This window comes from Pseudopipra pipra, chromosome 21, assembly GCF_036250125.1.
Source record: "Pseudopipra pipra isolate bDixPip1 chromosome 21, bDixPip1.hap1, whole genome shotgun sequence".
Classification (NCBI taxonomy): domain Eukaryota; kingdom Metazoa; phylum Chordata; class Aves; order Passeriformes; family Pipridae; genus Pseudopipra; species Pseudopipra pipra.
This window is the reverse complement of record NC_087569.1, coordinates 9271293-9293271: the sequence shown is the minus strand read 5'-3', so window position 1 is coordinate 9293271 and position 21979 is coordinate 9271293. Positions and strand designations below refer to the sequence as shown.

Genomic DNA, 21979 nt, shown 5'->3' with positions numbered 1-21979 from the left:
GTTTTAGAAAGCCATGGGCTTTTCAGAATGATGCTTGGCAAGTTTTGACCCTCACTTTGTCAAGTATTTTGTCCACATATCAGTTGTTTTGTGCCTGTGTTTACACTCATTTTTGCCTCCGGGCTTGTTTTACTGAGTCGGATAAAGTGTTTATTATGTGGGTTGCAAAATATGTTCCTAATGGGATCCTAACCCGTGGTGCCACAGTGGCTGGGGGTTGTTGGGATCTCCTGTTGTGCAACAGGGAGTGGGGCAGGTAACCACAGCCCAGCGTGTTGGCTTCCCTTCGGGGAGCCTGGAGGGTTGTGGCAGGGCAGGACTTTGCTGGGCTCCCTCAGCATTAACTGTTTGCTTGGCTTGGCTGGTGGCTGCTGGCAGGGTCATCCCTCTGAGAGATCTTGAGTCTCTTCCATACCCAGAGCCTCCCTTCTTCAAAAATTAGGGCAAATTGCAGCAGCTCCACAGGCTGGAATTCGGATCACGACGATGTCAAGGTGGCTCGTCGTGCTCGTTCTTCTGGCAGGTTATTTGGGGGGAGCTGGTGGATGAAGGTCCTCAGCAAACCAGCAAAGTTCTCCTTGCCCTGTAACCAGCCTCCCACTGGCCTGAAGCTGCTCTGGTTTGTAGCCTGTTTATAGCACTTGTGTGCACACACTGAAATTTCAGCTGAATTAGGGATGTATTTTGGGATCTGTTTCCATCTCGTGGAAGATGTGGTGCTCCTGTGGTTTCAGGATAATCTCCCACATGTCCTCTCTCAGATTGCTCGGGGTGTTCAGGAACTTTTTCACTTGGAGAGAGCTCTAACTAAAGCTCATTTAGCAACTCTGACCTAATGAAGGCTAAAGAATTTATTCTAAAATACAAATTAGGCCACGATCCTTCCAGAGCCAGAGTGCCTCCTGGAGATTCTCCTAGAAATAAATAACACTGGAAAAGTTTGCTTTCCTTAATGCAATAACGTGTAGGAAGGTAGGTCTTGTATTAAATTACTTTATATGTGATAAGATGTGATTATAATAAAGAAGGAGATTTATGATTACTATAAAAAGAAATGTGATTGTATTATAGTTTAAATAAGTTATTTGCATTTCAGATTTATTTTGGAGTAGTGTCTTTAGGCACCAGCTGTACACTGGGTTCACATGTGCCAGGAACTGTACAAAGAAAACAAGATTATTGCTGCTTTAGGAGCCTTGAGGGAAGTTGTGGCTTCCCAGGTTGTATCACTTCACTCTGCAGAATAAATGTAGAACCTCATCCTTTCACTACTAGCAAGTAAAAATTACTTTGAGAATGGAGTTAGAAGCTGTGTCATGATCAGAACCTGGTGGGCTGTTCAGTGGGACCCCCTAAGAGGCATCTTAGGAAATTCTTTTTCCCCCTCTACTTTTGATTTTTTTTTTTTTACTTTTTTGCAGTTGTATTAAGCACAGACATTCATCCCACAGCAAGTTCAGCCGAGATCCAGGGCTGTGTAAATAATGTAGATGGAGCTGACTTGGATGAGGTGCAAATTGGGATCACACGTCTGCCGGGCTGGAGTGATTTACGTTCTCTGGTTACAGCAGTTAATTGTGGGTGCCCTGATAAGCCCTGTTTACTGCCAGAGCAGCTTGTCACAGGCCTGCTGAGCATCAGCACTGGGCCATTTAAGGCTCCATTACCTGCTCTGGTTACTATTGCATGGGAAGGGTCTAATGCAGGAGAAAATCCAAATGCCATCTCCTGTCTGATGCAGGATTGGAGACCTGAAATTCCCGTTTCAGTTCCTTCACCCTCAGGGAGCAGAAGTGTTAAAGGATTAAGTTGTCTAAAAACTCGTGTTTGGAAAAGGAATTTTTAACTGTTAACACCTTTCTTGAGCCTGGGGCGGGGCCGAATGTGGCAGGAGCTGCTCGTGGGGTGACCCTGCCCATCCCAGGAGATCTGGATCCCTTAGGGAAGTGGCTGTGACCCTGCTCACCCTGCCCATCCCAGGAGATCTGGATCCCTTAGGGAAGTGGCCGTGACCCTGCTCACCCTGCCCATCCCAGGAGATCTGGATCCCTTAGGGAAGTGGCCGTGACCCTGCTCACCCTGCCCATCCCAGGAGATCTGGATCCCTTAGGGAAGTGGCCGTGACCCTGCTCACCCTGCCCATCCCAGGAGATCTGGATCCCTTAGGGAAGTGGCCGTGACCCTGCTCACCCTGCCCATCCCAGGAGATCTGGATCCCTTAGGGAAGTGGCCGTGACCCTGCTCAGTCCTTCATCGAGCTGGGAAACAGGAGCTCCCTAGAGCCGGGCTCTAGAGACTGCCCAGAGCACAGGGCCCAGCCCTGGGAAGGAGCCATTCCCGCCTGCCCAGCTGTCAGGGCTGGTGCTGGGAGGCTCCATGGAAAAGCCAGCACGTTCCCCAGCTTCTGTTACCTTTTTGGTGTGATTCCCACGGCGCGGGACGGGAGCAGTTGGTCTCCGCTCCCGACCCTTGACTGCGCTCGGAGCTCCAGCCTGCCAAGTTTCCACTCCTTTTGTAGGCACAGGGAGATGGGAGGGAAAGGGCAGGATCCACGGGCAGCTCCAGCACCCTTCCTTCCCTGGGAGCTTCACACCACTCACCCTTGAAGAGAAGGATGAGCCCCCCTGTACTGTTCAGTGCGTGTGCAGGTGGTGTGGGCACAACCTGCAAGTCCTTCCTGCTGCCCAGAGGGTTTTTCTATTCATAGTGTTTTTCCCCTTCCATCTTCCTCAGCTTGGGGCTGCCTCTATGCTGTCTGCAGGGTGACAATCAGCACCAAGAAAGCTGTACCTTAAATTAAGTTGTCATTAAACATCGTACAGAGGGTGGGGGATGCTCCTACCCCATTCCTTGTGTGAAAAATCTTAACCTAAACTTTTAAACCCCCTGAGAACAGTTGATTGTGCAGCGTGGCTGGTACCCAGCGGGCTCAGATTGCTGGGTTTTTTCCTAAATGGGAAGAAAAGCAGCAGCATGGCATGTGTTTTCCAGCATTCTGGGTGTTCATACACACCCCTCTGACAGCCCTGCTTGAGCACCCGTTGGTACACCAAGGGTACAACGTGTAGTGTTATTGAAACAGCCCACAGAAAGCCTTTGGGATAAAGTAACATCCTGTGATCATCTTAAATCTGAGCTAATTTTAAAGCATCCCTGCCTAAATTGCATCTGTTTGTCAGATTAAACAAAAGGAGTCAAAGGTAAAAATGAAATAAAGGGTTTCCCTTTGCAACTCGGGGATTGTTTCTTAGGCACAGAAAAATGAGTGTTTGCAGCCCCCTCAATAATAACCCACAGAAACACCCAGTGCTCTGCCCCATCACAGCCCTGGGGCTCCCAGCCTGGCCATCCTGCCCTCCCTGCTGCTGGGAACACGGGAAAAGTGCCCTGTGAGCAGAGTGTCCACACAGAAGCAACTTTAATCTCCAAGTTTATCCCTGAGACAGCTCCATAGGGGAATTTCAGCCTCACTGGCAAGAGAAGGAGTAAGGAATGAGCTCAATCACTCAAAAGAAAATTCAGCAAGCTTTAAAATAATGCATCTTGAGTGCCAATATATTGTATAGGTTGCAATATGCTGGTTAATGAATGTCGAATTAGTAAGTCAATATTCCCATTCCCCAACCTTTTAGGGTAATTTTGTGTGAATATATATAAAAAAAAAACAAACCTAAAACATCCAGCACATGTTTGTGCAGGGTTCAGTTTTCAAGGGCAGCTTGATCTGACCAGAAAGTTTCCAGTCCAAGGAGTGGCAGCTAAAAGATGCCCCTGTTACCTCCACGGGTCTGGAAAAGCGCAGGGAGGTTCTGCACGTGTTTTGTGGCTTCTCTGTGTGTTCCTCCAAATGGGAAACAGCAGAACCTGTTAACATTGTGGTGAATTTTAGTTTGATTTTTCGTGTTCTTATATGGAGTCCTACTGTGTTGGGACTGCTGGGAATCCGGGGAAAGGAGAGAGGAAACTATCAAGGGATACAGAGACATACATTGACCTTAAAGGGAAAAGCACTGCTGGACTTTGTGGGCACCTGGTTGTAATTTCCATTGGACTCAGAGGGGTCACCTGTGCAGGAAAAGGTGCCTGAGCATGACTTCACCATGTCTTCAGTTTTATTCTAATCCTCTTGACCCAGTTGAATTCCTGGTGGTGATGCAAATCTCCCAGCACTGAGTTCATGTTAGACTCAGGTTTAATTTATTCGATGAGCAGCAAAGGCTTCTGTGGTTTTACAGTGCAGAAGGAACTGGTCATTTCCCTCAAAAAATTGATGAATTTGAAATCCATTCAAATGAGATATTTCTGTCTTGTGACAAGAGCTTAATAGCTTCTTGCATTTGTGTTTGGAAACATATTCTTTGAACTTCTGCGTAGCGTTCAGCCAGTATAAGGCAAACATTCTTCTTCAGTTGGTAATAGGCTGTCTGGTGTCTGTAATTCAGTTATTTAGCTTCAAAATGAACTGTATATATTTGTAAGTTTTTAATTAAGATGTGTTTCTCCTCGGAGCTTTTCAGAGCTTACTCAGAGGAGCATCAAACACGGCATAGTTTTGGTCTTTCCTCTCTGCCTATTAGCTTCCCCCCTCCTCTGCTTATAAATTTCTGATGACAGACATAAACATTTACCTCCGTGGGCATTACTTAACTCTGAGATCACTTTGTTCTATAAATACAAATAAATAAAAGGCCCTTTAATGGGTGCAGGGGGAGCCAGCAGCGAAGTGGTTAAAGGTTTGTGCCGGCAGCCTGGCCAGCAGGAGCTGGCCGTGTGGAGCAGGGGGGACGCCAGCCTGTCTCTAAACTTTTTGGCCCTCCCTGAGTGCAGAGATGAAGGAAGAGCCCTCTATAAATCACTGGAGATTAGAGACCCTGTTCTTGCCGACTCTGCAGGGTTGCACTGCTTAATGTCAAAGCCTCACGTATTACTTTAACAGCACTCCTTTTCTTTATTAAATCCACTTTGAAATAAAAAAATGATGATCTTTCCAGTGAGGGGGAGAAGGCCTAAAAGGATTTAGAAAGTATCTGTTATGTTACATTACGGAGACTAATAACTGCACAGGGAGTAGGTAACATTTTTGCACCATTTCAGAAAGTCAGATGAATAGACTTTACAGAGTTTTCCTCCTTCAAAATATTTATTGCTGTTGATTTTTGTGTAACTTTTGTGGGCTTCTCCCTAAAGGTGGACCGAGCGTGAACGCCGGCGGGGATTTCCCTCCGGCTTTGGCGAAATTAAATTTGCATCTTCATTTTTGCACGTTCCGCAGCATCTGGTTTTAGATTGCTTTTTTTTAACCTTTGGGTTTATTCTGGGGGAATTTTATTCCGCCTCTATCTCCGTCCGAGTAGGATGAAGACATATTTTAAACAGCTGTATCTGTGTCAAATGTCAGTGTTTGCTCGTAGCCTCGCTGTCTTGAGGACGTACAGAGGCTTCCAGGCACTGCATATTTATCCATTATTATGACCTGATTTTCTTCTGATTTGTGAAAGTCACATTTAAGCAGGATATACTATTTTTTTTTGACTTGCAAAAGTTAATGATATTGTTTATATGTAAACCACTATTGTTTTCCCACATGTATTCAGCTCCCTCCTTTAATACATTGCATCCCAGCTAACAAATACCCCAAGCCAAAGGAATTGCACATATGTATTTTTTTTTCCTGCACATAAGTGTTTCAGATCCTCCAGGTCATTTAGTATCCATTAGGACACTAAAGCTTCTTACTGTTTTCTCATTAATAGTCAAGTCTGTTACCACGACAAAAACAATTTCTGCGAGACAGGATTCTTTGAGAAACATCCCTGATGAAAGTCCTGGAAATCCTAACAACAAATGTTGTCAAGTTAGATTTCAGCGAAGCATTTCTGTTTCACTGTGCAACATTATGCCCCAGGAATGTAGTTTTTCTTTTAGTCTCATGACTTTAAACACAACATTGGCATGAAACCCATTAAGAATAACAGATTTATAAGCTCTTGTTGATGGATCCTGTTCAAATGCAGTAGGATGGAAGGTGAAAATATTTTTAGTCTTTAAACGTATTAAAAATAAACTGTGATTATTTTAATTCTCCACATTTGAAGTCATTTGCTTCTTTGCAACTGTTTTTCTACCCGTTCACAGTTCATTTACGGTACAGTTTTGAAGTTTGGAAATAGTTCACACCTATAAAATGTGGGGCTTGCGTTTGCCAGGGAAAATGAATATTGTTTTGCAATGTATCTTATCCAAAAGCTGACAAGTAACAGCTTTTTTTGCTGGTTTACCCTGACAAACAGCTTGAAGGTATCACCTTTGTAGGCGGCTGCCGCAATGAATTGCAGATATTCATTTATAGCTGTTTGTACTCCGTGTGTTCTTTCATGTGCTCAGGAATATTGCCCAGTTCCAAAGTATGAGCTCTTAAAATAACCAGAAATGGGGGGTGGGGTCAAGATATTGTATAAACACGGCGAGTTTTCTGGGGCTGGCTGGATGCACGTTTGAGGATCCGGCCCCGGTTGGGGTGAACGCTTCCCAAGTGCACTTTGGAGGCGAGCAGGGAGCGGAGCAGGAGGTTATCAGAGCCCCGAGCGGCGATGCCGACGCTCAGACCAGCAGGCCGTGTTTTATTAGGAGAGAACAACTCTATAAAAGGAACAGGAGATTCAATCATAATATAGTGGGGTGACATGGAGGCAGCTGACAGCATGGCTTCAAAACCCATTTAAGATCCAAGCAGAGTTGCCACGGGTAATGCGCTGCAGCTGGGGAGAGCGTTTTGGAAAAAGCAGGACCTGCCACGGGCCTGTGGATTCGCCGAGCGGAGCCGTCGCCTCGCACGGAAAAGGCTCGGGCTGGGCGCTCCTTACCACCCACAGGCAGCGCTGGGAAAGCTCAGCCGGTGTTTGTGTGTGTGTTTTTCCTTCTGAAAGTGGTTTGGGGAGAAGTGGGAAGCGACGACCGGTTCGGTGGTTTGGGTTGGAAAGAGAGGGAATGAAAGCGCCGGCTACGAAGCGGCGCAGCGTGTCCTTCTGGTGGGAGGAAATGCCTCCAAGAAAGGCCATTTTGAAACAGGGGAAGCGCTCTGGTTCTGGAATTTTTTTGTGGTGTGTGAAGAAGTGAAATGCAGCTTATAAGGGAAAAAAAAAAAATCCAATTTTCTTCCCCTTAATTCTTCCTGCTGTCCGGCGGTTCAGTAAGTCGCCGCTCTTTTGGTCATCTCTGCTGGGTGGAACATCCAGGGAACATTTCCCAGGGAAGTGGTGGAGTCACCACCCCTGGAAGTGCTCAAAAAACAGGGTAAATGTGGCATTTCATGGCAGGGTTCATTGGGCGTGGGGGTGTTTGGTCAAAGGTTGGACTCAATGATCTTGGAGGTCTTTTCCCACCGCAGTGATTCTGGGATTGGCTGTTCGTCAGCATTGCTGACTGACTGTCATCTCTTTTCCTCTGACACCCCTGAGCCAAGTCCTGAAAGCTGCAAAACACTTCTAAATCTGAGGCAAAGACTGGAACGTTTAAAAATTATAAACTTTGGTGTGCCAAAACTGGTTTGGTTTGGGACTGCTTAAACCCAAGTAACTGTTGAACTGGAATCATTTGGAAATAGGATACTGGAGCGTGTCCAGCTTAGAAATGTATTTTTAAAAGCTTTGCTGCTTCATTAGTTCAGCTGGACTGTTAAGTTTGCACTCTTAAAAGAAATTTGGGAGGGACTTTATGCCTGCTCTCATGTGACAGTTTGTGTTTGTAGCTGTACTGGGATGTGATTGAAAGCTGCCTGGATGGGCTTTCCAAGGGATGGACTTCCCAAGGACAGCAGTATCAGCAGGGGTGATGTCTCTGTCTAGAGGAAAGGCTGGCCAAATTTCTACTCTACTGTGATCAAAATCGAAAATCACTTATATTTTGGCTGGAAGTACCATGTCATTTATGGAAGAAAAGGTCATCTTCTTCCTGGTAGAAGGTAATGCTAATTTAGGAATATACAGGGTTTTTTTTCCCCACTTCTCCTTACAGTGGTTGCTATCCTACAAAAATGCCCTGCATGAAAAGGGACTCAAAGAGGAGAAGCACAATTAAAACAAATATCACTGGGTTTTCTGAGTAGTTACAAGGAGTTTTCTCTTCTAGAAGGACAACAGAAATACCGTGTAAAGGAAATTTTGGAATTAACACATCGGGTTGTGTCGCTTCCCAACAGGGGGAAGAAGTAACCAGGACTGCAAAAAATCCCTCAAACAAGCAAATCTTTCATTTTTAATTTATCTGTATTAGAAGCAGAATCAAAATAGTTACAGTAAGTGTTTGGGATTCCTCTTTTTATTAAAAAATTCCATGCCGATTGTATTTTTTGAAAAAAAAAAAAAAAAAAGGCAGGAGCATAGGTAGAATTAGGAAATCCAGGCTACCCCTGTCAGCCTCAGCATTGCATGGGATTGACTTTAAATTGGGCACCTGGTCACACGGACGTGGAGAAGTGAAAAACGAATCCCGGTGTGGGGAGAGGTTCCCTCTTTCCCACCGGAGCTTCCTGCCATCCCTGGCATCTTCTGGACACCGGGATTTTTCCCTGGTTTGGACACAGAGTACAATTACAAGGATGACTTGATGAAAAAACATGTGTTCTCGCTCCTTCTGCCACCTGATTTCTCGCTTTTCCCTCCTTTTGAAATTCCCTGGTTTCTCTTTGGTGCTGCATCCGTGTCAAAGATTTGATTGGGTGGAAGTGACTAATTTAAGAAGGCATTTTTGACTGGCAAGGTAGCACAAAATTCCGTGTGCTGCCTTGGCTCCCAGGGAATGCAGCCCTGCAAGGTTGGGGTTATTAGCAAAGCAAGTATCCGTCATCCAGAAAACAAGGCAGCTTAAAGATTATGTCCTAATTTCACACTTGCTATGGCATAGCATTACTGGTGCAGAAAATGATGGAGAATAAGCTGAACACTCATTTGCCCATAAACCTACAGGGGGGTAATGTCCTAAAAAGCCACTGAAATTGGATATCTGGAAAATGAACTCATTTTTTAAGTGGGTCACAACATCTGTGATTATCCCGTCGGGATTACGAGCGCGATCATGCTGTGGTAGCACCGACTGCTTCCCATGGGCTTCGCCCCTCTGTGCCAGTGGTCTGTGGCTGGATGAGTGCTGGTGTGCCCAGCACATCCCCTGCTTGCCTTTGTGGGTGGGAGGAAGAAATATGTCAGGATGGTCTAGAAATGCTGGATACGTCAGCCCTGGTTTAAAACATCACCTTTGACTTAAATTAGGGATAAATTTTGTCCGGTTGTCTTTTAAGATAATACCAGGTTCTTCTATGCTTTTGTTTTCCTGCTCTCCAGGGGATAATTTAAGTGTTTTCAAATTAACTTGAAAATTATCTAGAAAGTGGCAGGGAAATTATTTTAGAATCTACATGGAGCTTTGAGTCACTGTGTGGTGCACATGAACCTTCCTACTCTTCCCCTCAGCAGAAGTCCTGCTGAAGGGGATCCAGTGCATTTGTGTAGGGGATAAAATATTTTCTCTGTGAGCAATGTAGATGGCAGGCCTGGTGGCAGAGTTTAAAACAAACTCATGACCAAAAGCCCCTCCAGATAATTGTGTTTTGGGAAGGCCTAAAGTTGTCAGTCCAGTTCATGGTGGTGACTTTTATTTCAGGCTTTTGCCTCGTTCTGCCTTAGCACTGTCTTGCTTTTTCAAACAGGAGACAATTACCTTTATCACAGAATCATAGAAACATATGTTTGGGTTGGAAGGGACCTTAAAGATCATCCAGTCCCACCCCCTGCCATGGGCAGGGACACCTTCCACTAGCCCAGGTTGCTCCAAGCCCCGTCCAACCTGGCCTTGGACACTTCAAGGATGGGGCAGCCACAGCTTCTCTGGGCAACCTGTGCCAGGGCCTCCCCACCCTCACAGGGAAGAACTTTATCCACCTTTCTCCTTCAGGTTTGTCCTGTGCATACTGGCATTGGAGTCTCCAACCCTTTGGAGACCCACAGCTGGGTTGCTCTGTAGGTAGATACAGGCTGTGTCTTTATTCTTGGTTGTTGAGCAAGGATATGCTCTTTCAGGTCCTTTGGATCCTTCTTTCATCCCACATCAGAGTTGTATCTCTTTCCTCCTCCTGAAACCCCTTCCTGAATGTCTTTGGGGCAAACTGCAAAGGATTGTAGCCTCTTAGCAGTTCTTCCGACCCAACCCTCTAAATTTGTGCCTCGCTCTGGACCTCGGGGCACGTTAGGCTGTACATGTGGCAACTTAATCCTTGGAAGATGTGGGAATCCTCAGAACTATGTGCTGGGATTTGGGGTGGAATCTCAATTTCCTTCCTCTCAGATAGAGCACCCTGAGAAAAGGCCGTGGTTGCAGGAGCCATCTGTCAGAAACGAGCCGCGATAGCCGGGACCCGGAGCCGCCGGACAACCCTCACAGCTTCCCAGCAGAGAGCTGGATCCCGCTCCCTGTTCCCTTTCCTCTGCCAGGAGATGAGGCGGGATAGGGGAGAGATTAGTCTGGACTCCAGGAGCCTGTGAAATGGGTATTTTTTTCACGCCCTAATGGTAATAGCATTTTTATGACAAAGAATCCTCTCTGCTGAGGCAACCTGTGGAAGAGGCTGTGCTCCCAGAAGGGTGATCTTGAAAGGATTTAGAAACACAATTGACTGAAGCTCGAAAAATGTGAAACACTCGGAGAAAAAGCTGCCTTCTGTTAGACTAGTTCTGTAGAAAGGGGAAAAAAAAAAAAGGGACAAAAGCCAAACCCGGCGATCACACATTCCTCTTCTGCTTAAGGCTCTCAACAGAGCCCTCGTTGGGGCAAATCATTACAATTTGGAGGAACCACTCCTGGTTTTACCAGGTTGTTTTTCTCCGTGGCAGCAGAGGGGTCACAGGCTCCCAAAGGTTATTTCCTGCCCCACAGTCACCCGCCAAACAACATTGTTCTTGGGGAGTGCCAACCCCAAACAATGCTGTACCCCCTCACCATTGTTTACCTAACACCAGTCTTTGCTTTATTTTTCTTCTCGTGGTACTTTGTGTCTGTTCAGGCTCTCACAAATAAAATAGGAAGTGGTAAGAACACAAAGAAGCAGAGGACGAAGCAGTGCAGAGAAAAGGTTGATGCTGGTTTGGGGACAAAGGTGACGTACACAAGGGTCTCTGAAACCTAAAAAGTTCAGTTTTTCATACATTTCAGCTTTGAATATAATTAACTTACGAGCACTTTGTTGTTTTCTTGCCTAAAACCCGGGGCAGGAAGCGGCAGAGAACTGAGATATATCGTGAGATTTATGAAGGCACAGCCCAGAGAGCTTTCAGACGCTGTTTATAAATGTCAGCTCTGTCTAAACCCACAGTGGGCTTGCAGGGGAACCCAGGAGCAGAGAGGTCTTGTCCCTAAGCATGACAAAGCAATTATTGATCTCCCTGACAGGGGAAGCAGCACTAAAAAAGCACAAGGGACGGCGGAGAGAGGGATGGAACGTGACACAGAGGCGGAAGGAGAGGCCAAGGACAGGTTACCAGAGGAGTGGGCCTGAATCCAAATACCCCAGATGCAAAATCCCTCAGTTTTGGTAAACTTGGATTAGCATGTAAGAACAAACAGAAGAACACAGCTGGCCTTGCAGCTCTATCATTGATTAAACAATATCTGCGGGGCTTTGAAGTCTGGAGAAGTTTGGGGAGCTCAGTCTCGCAGTTTATCTGCCAGGGTTGAAGTATTCCATCCTGGTTTTCTGTTTTAGCACCTCTGCAAAAGGGGCTTTTCTAATGAGCTAAATATATAGAAAGGTGTAGGGAGAAACTTGGGATTCAGGCACGGAACAGATCTATTTAGGGACACCCTGTAGTGACTGTGCTCGAGGCAGTTTTTGGATGCTGTGCCCAGAGTGGCCTGTCCTGCTCCCAGCTCCCTGTGCAGCTCCCAGCTTTCCTGCTGGCATTGCTTCCATCTTCCCACTCAGGGTGTTGAGAGAGGGAATTTCTTCTGACTAGAAAATTACCTTTTCCAAGTCTGATTTGTATATAAACACAGGGAGTTTTCAATACTGGGAGGAGGGAGATGGACCAAAACCTGGATTTTTAGACTCTTACTGGGGTGTGTATAATTGAAAATTCACATGTGTGGGGGAAGGAGTGAGAACCAGAGGTCAGAAGACAGGAGTTTTATTTGTGATTCTGCCACTACTTCCCATAGTCTGTAGTTGAATTCACTCTCCCCTCTTACAAACTGAGAATAAGACTATTTCCACTGAGTGTTTTAAAATGACCATATGGGAGCCAATAAGTGTGAACTGTTATTATATCTGGAAAAAATTGTGGGTGTTTATGAATGCCCAAGGGCCAGGATCCGTCCCAGATGGGATTCAGCACCTGAGAAAAAGAGCTTGAGTTTATTTCATCTTCTCCAGTGACTTTTTAAGAAACTCATAGGAACTGTGTAATGCAGTCCATGATTTAGTGACTAGTTCTGTGCCTGGAGCGAGGCAGGGGGAGAGTCAGGGCCTCAGTCACTGAAACACCACCATGCTGAGGCTTCCATCCGAGAATCACAGAATGGCCTGGCTTGGAAGGGACCTTAAAGCTCATCCAGGGACACCTTCCACTAGCCCAGGTTGCTCCAAGGCCAGTCCAACCTGGCCTTGGACACTTCCAGGGATGGGGCAGCCACAGCTTCTCTGGGCAGCCTGTTCCAGCTGATTTATAATTTCCCAGGAAGGGCTCTCTTTGCCAGGATTGCAGATTTTTAGCCCAGTCCTGAGAGGTGTTTCGACTGCCCTTGGCACTTCCTCTCAGTGATTGAAGTCTTCCTTTCATTCCCCATTCTTTCTCCCTGTGGATTAGCTGTAGATTTTGTGGCTGTCACGATCTGATGTTTGTCTGTGCAGGGCTTGCAGATGGAGAAGCTTGTGAAAGTTCTGGCACTGGTGTGATGGAGGAATTGAAAGGTCAACCCTCCAATGAGCTGTGTGTGTAGGAAGTGGGAGTTTGGCTTGGCATTGGGAAGGGGAGTGTGGAATCCTGTGCAATGGTTCCTGTCCCCTCCCAGCAGCCAGTTCTCTCCAGGTGGCAGAGCCACGCTGGTGTAAATCACACTTTTACTCCCTGGCTTCAGAGCCAAATCTAAAGACCTTTATGCAAGTCCTGGGAGTTTTGCTGGAGTAAAACCTCCAGATCAGTGATGAGCATGAGCTTTGCTGGCTCTGTTGTGCTCCAGACACTGAAATCCTGCCTGTATTGAAATCACTGGCAAAACCATCGCTGGCTGCAGTGGAGACAGGACTCCCTCCTCTGATTGAACAACACAGGGGCATGTTGAGCACTTAGGGATCTTAAGTGAAGTTTAAAAATGCTTAAGTCCTTACTAAAAAAAAAAAATAAATATGTGGTTTTTTCTCTGTTGTTAGCAATGGGCATTTCTCTTCTAGATAAGTTTATGGTGGTGTGTAATTTCAGTGTCCGAAATCCCAACTTCCTCCAGTAGCCAAACTGTTTTTGGAACACTTGGGTACAGCTCAGTAGAGGAGATCAACAACTTCTGACTTAAATACCAGGCAGTTATGTCTCAGAGCTGTTCTGACAGCTTTATAAATAGGAATATCTTAAATATCTTAAAGGAGATGCTGTTTTGCAGTGGCCACTGAAATCTTTATGGCCGATCTGAACAGGATGTTATAAACCAACTGGATACCCCAATGACTCTGTGCAGATGCTGTATAGGGACATCTTTATCAGTAAAAAGATGTTAAAAAGGAGCTCTCTTAAACCAGTGCTTTTAGAAGCAATCTGAAACAGTTCTAACATGGAAGGAGTTCTGATTTTTTTTTGTGGAAGTAATAACCCACCTGCAGATGAGTATTTGGGCTGAATTTAGTCTGTATTTGCTTCAGGTAGAGTTGTATAATCAGCTTTGTACCCCAAGTTCATGAAAATGGTTTATTTTGACTGATGAGCTTAATGAAGTTTAGTAAAACCACTTCATTACTGTAACCACTGGTCTTAATATTCCAACCAGGGCAGGCTGCAGGAAATCTTGGGATAACACACCGGTCCCTTCCTCCTCTTACTAAAGAGGGCTGGAGTCCCACAGAAGTTGAGCTTGTTTGTCCTGGTGTCTGTTCCCGGGCTCATTTTCATGCCTGATTTTACTTCCACACCTTCCTTCCCTGGCATCCTCCTCCTCAGGGTTTCTTACTCACCCTCAGGTACCATTTCTTGAGGTTTCTCCCCCCCCTTTTCCAGCACCTCGCTGTCCGTTCGTTCAAATCCCTCCTTAAAACTGACATCTTCCAGGAAATTCTTCCTCCTCCCCTGTCACTGATAATCTCTCCCACATCTTCCTTTATAATTTTTTTCTGTGCCCTGCTCTCTGTTTTTCTGTCAAAGTTTCTGCAAGGCAGGGAGTGTGTCTGTTCAGATTATTCCTTGCCATATATATATTTTAAATACACACTATGAAATATTGCTCGTATAAGTACATGAAAAAGAGAATATTTAACCTTTATAAATATTCACCAATACACCTCTGGTGTTTTCTAACATCCTGATTCAAGGGGTAGAAGTAAAACACTAGTTCCTGTGTAGCAGTGTGGTCCTATATCTACTCCTCTACATAATAATAAATGTTATGAAAGAAAGCAGCCACTAACGTTTAGGAAATGAAGTAAACTAGAATCAAATTATGTTTGACTCCATAATTTTCAGCTGTAGGACATGTTTGATAGATGAGCTGAGTCTGTATTTAGGTTGGGAAATATGTTATATCTGCCTGTAGGTGTGTGTATGTACAGGGTGTCCATGTGCATTGAAATACTAAAGTGACATCACCAGATTCTTATTCTGCATGAATGTTCCGTGAAGTAAGAACTCTCTGGTGTTATACTACAGTAAAAGTGGTAATAAAAGCCTGGGGTTTAGACCCATAGCTAAATGCTTGGTTGCACATAAACACACACACGTAGCTGAGAGCAAAGGAGAGATATGTGGGAGATAAAAGAGAACAAATGGACAACTTATAATTACATGTATTTTAGTTCATGTGGTATCCAGATGATCATCCTCGATCCTGACGGGTTTGACAAATCAGTTTATTAGGACTGTAAGTGTAACCCAGGGCTGTGCAGTAGGCAAGGGAACACTGATTATTTTTTTTTCATATTATATTCAGTCATTTCATTATTGGAGGTAAATACTGCTTGTACTTAGAAACACAACAGCTGGTCTCATGTGAGAAGGCAATCCACAGATTAACTTGCCAAATGTATTACCAGTTCATTTCACTAGGCTGAGAACCTAAGGGTATTTTAATAGTTTTGACCTTGATCAGACAAGAAAACAAATGCCCTCGTTCTCAAGTTGAACCTGTGACTTAAGGACTGATCTGTTCTGCTGCAGTGTGAAGTGTGCCCAGCAGCCCTGGCAGGCTGGGAACAAGTGTTTTATAAAATAAATGGGCCAAATTCAGTGCTAAAAGGTGTAGTTGTGATTCTCAGGTTGCTCAGGAGGGGAGATGCTCTGATTCCTGCCTTGCTGCTTCCAGTGCTGTTTATGGGGAGGGTTGTTCTGTGCAAATTGGCTCTTGAGTAAGGAGGTGTTTTTAGTCAGATGTTTCCAAGTCTGATTTGGCTTCAGTGTAGATTTTTACATTTTAAAAAGTCGATTTTATTCAAACTGAAAGGCCAGATGTTTGCAGCCTCTTCACTGGACCCTGCTGCTGTTTGCAGACCATGATGGCTGCAGGCTCATGGCTGGGGTTTGTGCACCTCTGGATGCAAAGAGTGACACAAAGAGCTGCTCCAGGGACAGGTGTGTGTGTCCAGCACTGGGAAAGGAGCTTTAGTGAAAATTAAATTGCAGCAGACCTTTCAAAGAGGGACTGTTTTTAACAGAGTTTTCCCCGTAAGGTTTTTGTGCAATGGGAGTTTTCCTTCAAGGAGGGCAGTGCTGGACCCTGCACCCTGTCAGGGCTGGAGGGACTCTCAGATGTCCCTTTCCCTGAGCAACCTCTCCTGAGAAGTCTCTGTTCCCAGGGACTCCTCACACTCAGACTTGCCCAGCATGGAAAATTGGGTAAGATTAACCTTTTTCAGAGCGTGAACTCGCTGGTGGGGCTTATCCAGGCTCAGTCCCTTTAACTGAGGTCTCCAGTGCCTGCGTGGATCCACAGGCCTGACTATCTGCTTTCCTTCAGGAAGAGTTATGAGCACTAAGGATTTAAGGGTGAGACTTTGGAAAGCTCTTGACATTGGCCTAATTCAGTTTGCTTTGAAGTTTGTTTTGTTGGAAGCCAGGCGCCGCAGCCGCCGAGCGCTTCCCGAGCGCCGTCCTGCTGCAGGGAGAAAAGGGGTTGAGCCTCCCTGTCCTGCTGGGACCTGGGTGCTCTCATCTGAGGGGCCAACTGGTAAAACCACTTCTCCCCTTTCCATTTTTGAATCTCTCCTTTTTCTCTGTTTCCTTCTCCCATTGCTTCCTTCTACCAGCAGAGCCACAACCACACATCAGTGCCAGCAGGGGAGTGACAAAAGCAGGAGGGCACCAGCCAGTCCTGACGGTGGCTGAAGCCTCAACATCCATCTTTTGCCTCTCATTTCCTAATCACATCTTTGTCAAAGTCTCGTGGTCACTTATCATTAATTCCCTGTGAGAACTCTTGGAAAGAATCGAGTTTGGAGGTGCGGGACAGCCAAAAACTCTGGAAAGCTTTTTCCACAAAACCTACATCTTATTTCACAGTCCTGTGGCTGCTTTTAAAAATAGCTTCTCCCTGCATCTCCAAAATCCCTTCTCCTGCTCCGTGCTCTTTGAAGTGAGATAAACCCGACAAATATCAGGATTTTTATTTTTTTTTTTTCACTTTTTTATAACATTTACCAGATTAGCAAATGGGGATTTACTTTCCACTTCCCTTCTACTGTGCTGTTCCTGGAAGAGATAAGGAAAACTCCGTGTTACACACAGCTCCCAGGTCTGCTGAGCGTTGGGTCAGGCTCTTGGTCCCTGCAAAGGAAGAACAGAGCCTTGAACTTGAATCTCAGCAACAAAACTCCTTCCATTTGATCTGGCTCTTGGATTCAGTAAAAGCATTTTTTGATTGTTTTGGAGGGAGGAATTTTTTCAATAAATAAAAAATTAGACTATGCAGAAAATCCTAGATTTCCACTTACTACCATTTCAGATGAAAGCAGAGGCTCTTCAATCATGGAATCATAGAATGGTTTGGCTTGGAAGGGACCTTAAAGATCATCTAATTCCAACATCCCTGATGTGGGCAGAGACACCTCCCACTAGACCAAGACACCCAGAGCCATTATTTCCATTCCATTATTCCTTGGGTTTAGAGTAGTTCAGTACCTAATTTCACTGAATGTTTAAGCTTCATTTAATAATAAGAAGGCAAGAGTAGTTTCCCTACTGTTCTATTCTCCAACTGTGTTTACGTTTTCATAGTAACACAGATTTGTATTTCTTCAAGAATTTCAGGGTGATTTAAGCCTCCATTAATATCCACTTCAACATGTTTTTACTAGTTTTGACATCTAATTTCCTGAACACGCTGCCACTTCCCACCCTCGTGTTCTCAAGGCAAACGTTGCTCCACCAACACCAATTTTCTTCCCCGTTTGCTGAATTTCCCCCTTTGATTCTGCTGGTTGGCGACGAAAAAAAGAGTTGAGTCGCCATTATTGGCTCCAATCAATAAATCTGAAGGAGGAAAAAGAGGAAACCTCAGCTCAGGGGGAGCCCCAGTCAGCAAACATTTGCTGACAAAGAAAACACTCGTATATCTGACGCGTCATCAGCTCCCGGTGTTTGCTTACGGCGCCTAAGCGCTCGTCACTGAGAGAAGAGACTTGGAGCTGGATTTCTATGGTCCCTCCAAGAGCTGCCTTTAGTCAGAGAACCACCAAGTGCAGTGGAAACTGCTGTTTTCAAGGAATCTTCCTCAAAAGATGGGTGGCTTCAAGGGACATTCTGAGAAACCTGCCAAAGTTGTGCTCGGCTGGTGGTGGGAATGAAAGAGCACGTGGTCTGTTACCCAGAACTTTGCTGTCCTGGTGGGTGAGATGCAGAACCATTGCTTTGTAGTCACTGTGGCTCATGTTTTTTTTCTGGCCCTGGGTTGGCATTTAGTGTTGTTGTTGGAATTTGATGTTAATTTAAAAAAAAAAACCCTGAAGATGAAACGATGCTGATAAGAACAAGGTGTAAAAGAATTAACCTCGCTCTGAGGGGGTTGTGCAGCAATGCTTTTGGTGAGTGCTGTGTCCTGGTTGTGTTTCACACAGGCTCTTAGTCTCATCAGCTGGAAAATCTTGAAACAAATACAGCAGGTTCTGTGGTGGTTCCTCCACTCAGGAACGTTATCCACACTGTCCATCCTGAGGGGATGCACAAAGTTGCTCGAGCGCTCCGGGTCAGGATTTAAACTGTCTTGCACTGCAAGTATCTGGAAAGAAATGAAAACTTTGTTTGTTTTGCAGTGTGCTACTTCCTTTAATTATTCAGCAGACCTCTGGCAACCACCTGATTTATCTCCTCATTGCCTTGCCACTGTAGCAACTGTGATGATCAGTTGTTGGAGTGACACCTCTGCAGTTCCTTTAGTTCCTTTTCCCCCAGGGGTGTCCATTCCTTATGGCTGTGGTGTCACACAAGTGGAGTTCCTCTTTCCTGTTAGTGCCTTAAAGAAGCTGTAAATCTATAGGTTGGTGTCTGTGTGGAGTTCTTTGCAACAGAGCTTAAACCCATCTCAGTATCTCTTGAGGCTGAACAATGTTTAATGCTGTTATTTTAGAGAGAGCCTGAGCATGTCATAGATAACCTGACCAATAGTATACCCTAAGTGTGGATCTGAGCTATAAATCTATTCTATACAGCATGAGGAAGCACTTAGGCCAGGCACATGGCTGAAGTGCCATGCTGGGAGTGCAAGGTTTGCAAACAGCTCATTGAAATGAAGACTAGCAGAGCTATGAATCTTAGCAGAGTTGCTCTGAAGGGTTTACCTGCAGCAGTTTCCCTCGTTTTAATTAGATTTTGTCATTTACAGTAGATTTGGGCTTCACAGCATAAATTGGGTGACAGTTGAGATCTTCCCTCGGAAGGCTGGGGACCTCCAATACACTGATAGCCCTAATGTTTGCTCATTATTTTTGCTGGCAAATAGAGATTTAGCTTTGTTTATCTGCGGGATTACTTGTTGGGATTGGCTTTGAAGCTCGGGGGGATTATATGATGATGTTTGTGCACAGCACTTCAGGAAATCTTTACATTCCTGGGAGCATTATAAACAGTGCTCATTGTTAGGTGTCAAACAGCTCGGTGGGAGCTGTGAAAGTGGCAGCTGAAGCACCCCGAGGTCTCTGGGTCTCCACGGGGCGCTGCAACAGGGTGAGAGGAGCTGTCCTGCCTCGCTGGAGGTGTGGGGTCAGCACCTGATCCGCCACTTCCACCCCAGCCAGGTCAGCCCCGGGGTGAGGGTGCCGGGAGGACCACGGCATCTGCCTTATCCCACAGGAGTGAGGGTGAGACCCCCGGCAAATCCCTTGTGGCACAGTAGCCACAGATGGTGGCTACAGTCAGTCACGGCAACACAGGCTGATTGAAAGTGGTGATTTAGAGCTGGAAGTGTCCTGTTCCCAGAGCACTCAGGGCTCGGACACACCTCATTAGTTTGATGGGCAGAGGGGGTTTTGACTCTCAGTGTTTGCTGAGAATTTTGCCTGCTTCACTTTCTCCGAGGGCTCCCTCTGATAAATCTGCACCTCGTTAGAGATGAGGCTGTTAATTGAAAAAGGGGCCATTTCAGTTTTTAGAGCCTGTTCCACACTCGCTGCTGGGCCGTGGTGGGACACAGTGTGAGGACCCAGCTGGGCAGGTGCTGGGGGCTTTCCTGGCAGGGTGGATGTGAGGCACAGGGAATCCTGGCTGGGTGTGTGTCAGGGATTTCAGGGAGTGGCTGCACAGGCAGGGGCTCTCTTGCCCTCAGTGCAGCTGAGTTGTACCACTGGGTACAAATCTACTCATGGTAAATTAAAATAAATTCAGACATCCTGTCTGAATTTCTACTTCTGATGATATAATCTCTATTTCTGATGATATTATTTCTGGTTTTGATTATATAATTTATCCTTCTGATGTAGTCTGAGAATGGGCTCTTTCCTGGAGACCTCAGTGTCTTCCTGAGCACCAGTTGGTGAATCACTGAATGAGGTTCCCAAAGTTGAGGAGCCACTGAAACTGGAGCTGTTTGGGCTCAGATCAGGACTGGGGGCAGAACCTGAAATGATTATGAGGATAATGAGAGCTGCACTCTTAAACCACCTGTGCTAGAACTCGATGCAGCAATAAAAAAATGTAAAGCAGAAACAAGGATATCTGTGTGCTAATAACACACAAAAGCCCGTCTGCATTTTAACATTTTAATGTGGGGTGGTTTTTTAGGTTCAGCAGTTTATTATCCAATAACACCCTAAAGGGTTGGGTTTTATTTTTTCTTATTGTCATCTTCGTTTTTGCATTTGAGTGTTTATTCCTTTTTCCTTATTTGGGTTACAGCATCTTGATTTTTTTTTCTGTCCTTTCCTCCAGGAATAATGAAAACCAAAAATACCCCACAGTAATGAGAACCAATAGTGTACAGAGATTAACGTCACAAACCCATCGCTGACCTCAATAACATTTCACAACATTTAGTTTTCATTACAGTGCAATGTTACTGCAGACTTTTTACATGAACTTCTGAAGAAAAATATATGATAGGGGCTTTCCAAAAATACACACATGTTGGGAAATAAGGCTTCTAAATCAAGAGTTTTACACATCCACCGATCACATTTGACGAATCAGATGTATGGTATTAATTACTCTGAATCACAGCAAGCAGACTTAAACACTTGGAAAACAAAGATTTTGTGCTTTGCTGATGCAGACACGTGTCGTGCCTTCTTCAAAAGGTGCCTCCTGACTTTTAGTGCCATTTGCTCCCTTTGCATGATGAAAGAACGTTCAATTTTTAAATTGTATTTGTAAAAAGTATTGCTTGGCACAGAGCGTAGGAAAGAACATTTAGAACAGGTTGATCTGTAACACCACAAGCAGTCTGTTTTCTATCAATGATTCCTAGCCAGCTTATTAAACAGATTTATACAATGAAAGAATCTAATAACAAAAACATTCACCTCCTTTATTACTTGGCATTATTTATGGCTCTTACTTTTTTTTAGCTACCTTTTTATATATCTGAATCTGCCAACATTGTATTTATAAAGTTTATGTACTAGCAGCATTTGTTGGGCAGGGATTTGGGTTATTTTATGTTTCTTTCCTCCTACACTTATTATTACTAAACCCTATAGACAAATGCTTGTAAAGATTTAAAAAAATTCACCAAAGAAAATATTCCGGAGAAAGGGAACGCTTGAAAAATTAATTAATTCTGGAGAAATGGAATTTTTAACGTACTTACATTTTAGATATTCTCCATAATAATAAAAGATAATGGTGCTTATGACAGAGCCTGTTCCATGGCTTAACTGTGTTCCCCAGAACCTCCAGCGTTGGATCGTGGATGGGGAAGTGATTACACGCTGCGAAATCAAAAGTTCCTCCTGTGGCTATTAATTGAGATCTCTAAATATCTATAATTGCTGTCCAAAGAACAACTTTGTCTTCCAGAGCTCCTTCCTTCCTTCCTTCCCTCCTTCCTCCCCTCTGTCCGTCCGTGTGTCCCAAGGCGATGGAGCCACAATGGCACGTTTGTCGTCGTCTGGTGGGGTCAGTGGGAGCCCTTGGGCATCCTCCTGGTGCCAGGCTGGGCTGGGCCTGGCACAGACATGGCCATGGAATTAAAATATAGTCTCCCTTTCCTATGGATTGTTCTTTCCTGGCAGGCCAGTTCTGCAGCTGCACGAGCGGCCTCTCCGTGGGGCTGCTCAGGGACAGAACAACCTGGAGTGAGACACGTCTGTTTG

At 45.1% G+C, this 21979-nt stretch overlaps 1 protein-coding gene and 1 long non-coding RNA gene across 10 annotated transcripts in view; one reads left to right on the top strand and one right to left on the bottom strand.

The window, feature by feature from the left end:
• Window positions 1–21979, top strand: part of BCAS3 (BCAS3 microtubule associated cell migration factor) — a 316293-nt gene that overhangs the window by 235527 nt on the left and 58787 nt on the right. The window lies entirely within an intron of this gene.
• LOC135425362 (uncharacterized) lies at window positions 16833–18715 on the bottom strand. The gene is made up of 3 exons (XR_010435568.1): window positions 18531–18715; window positions 18226–18453; window positions 16833–17003 (listed from the first exon to the last, which is right to left on the bottom strand). It is a non-coding gene; the product is annotated as an uncharacterized LOC135425362 (long non-coding RNA).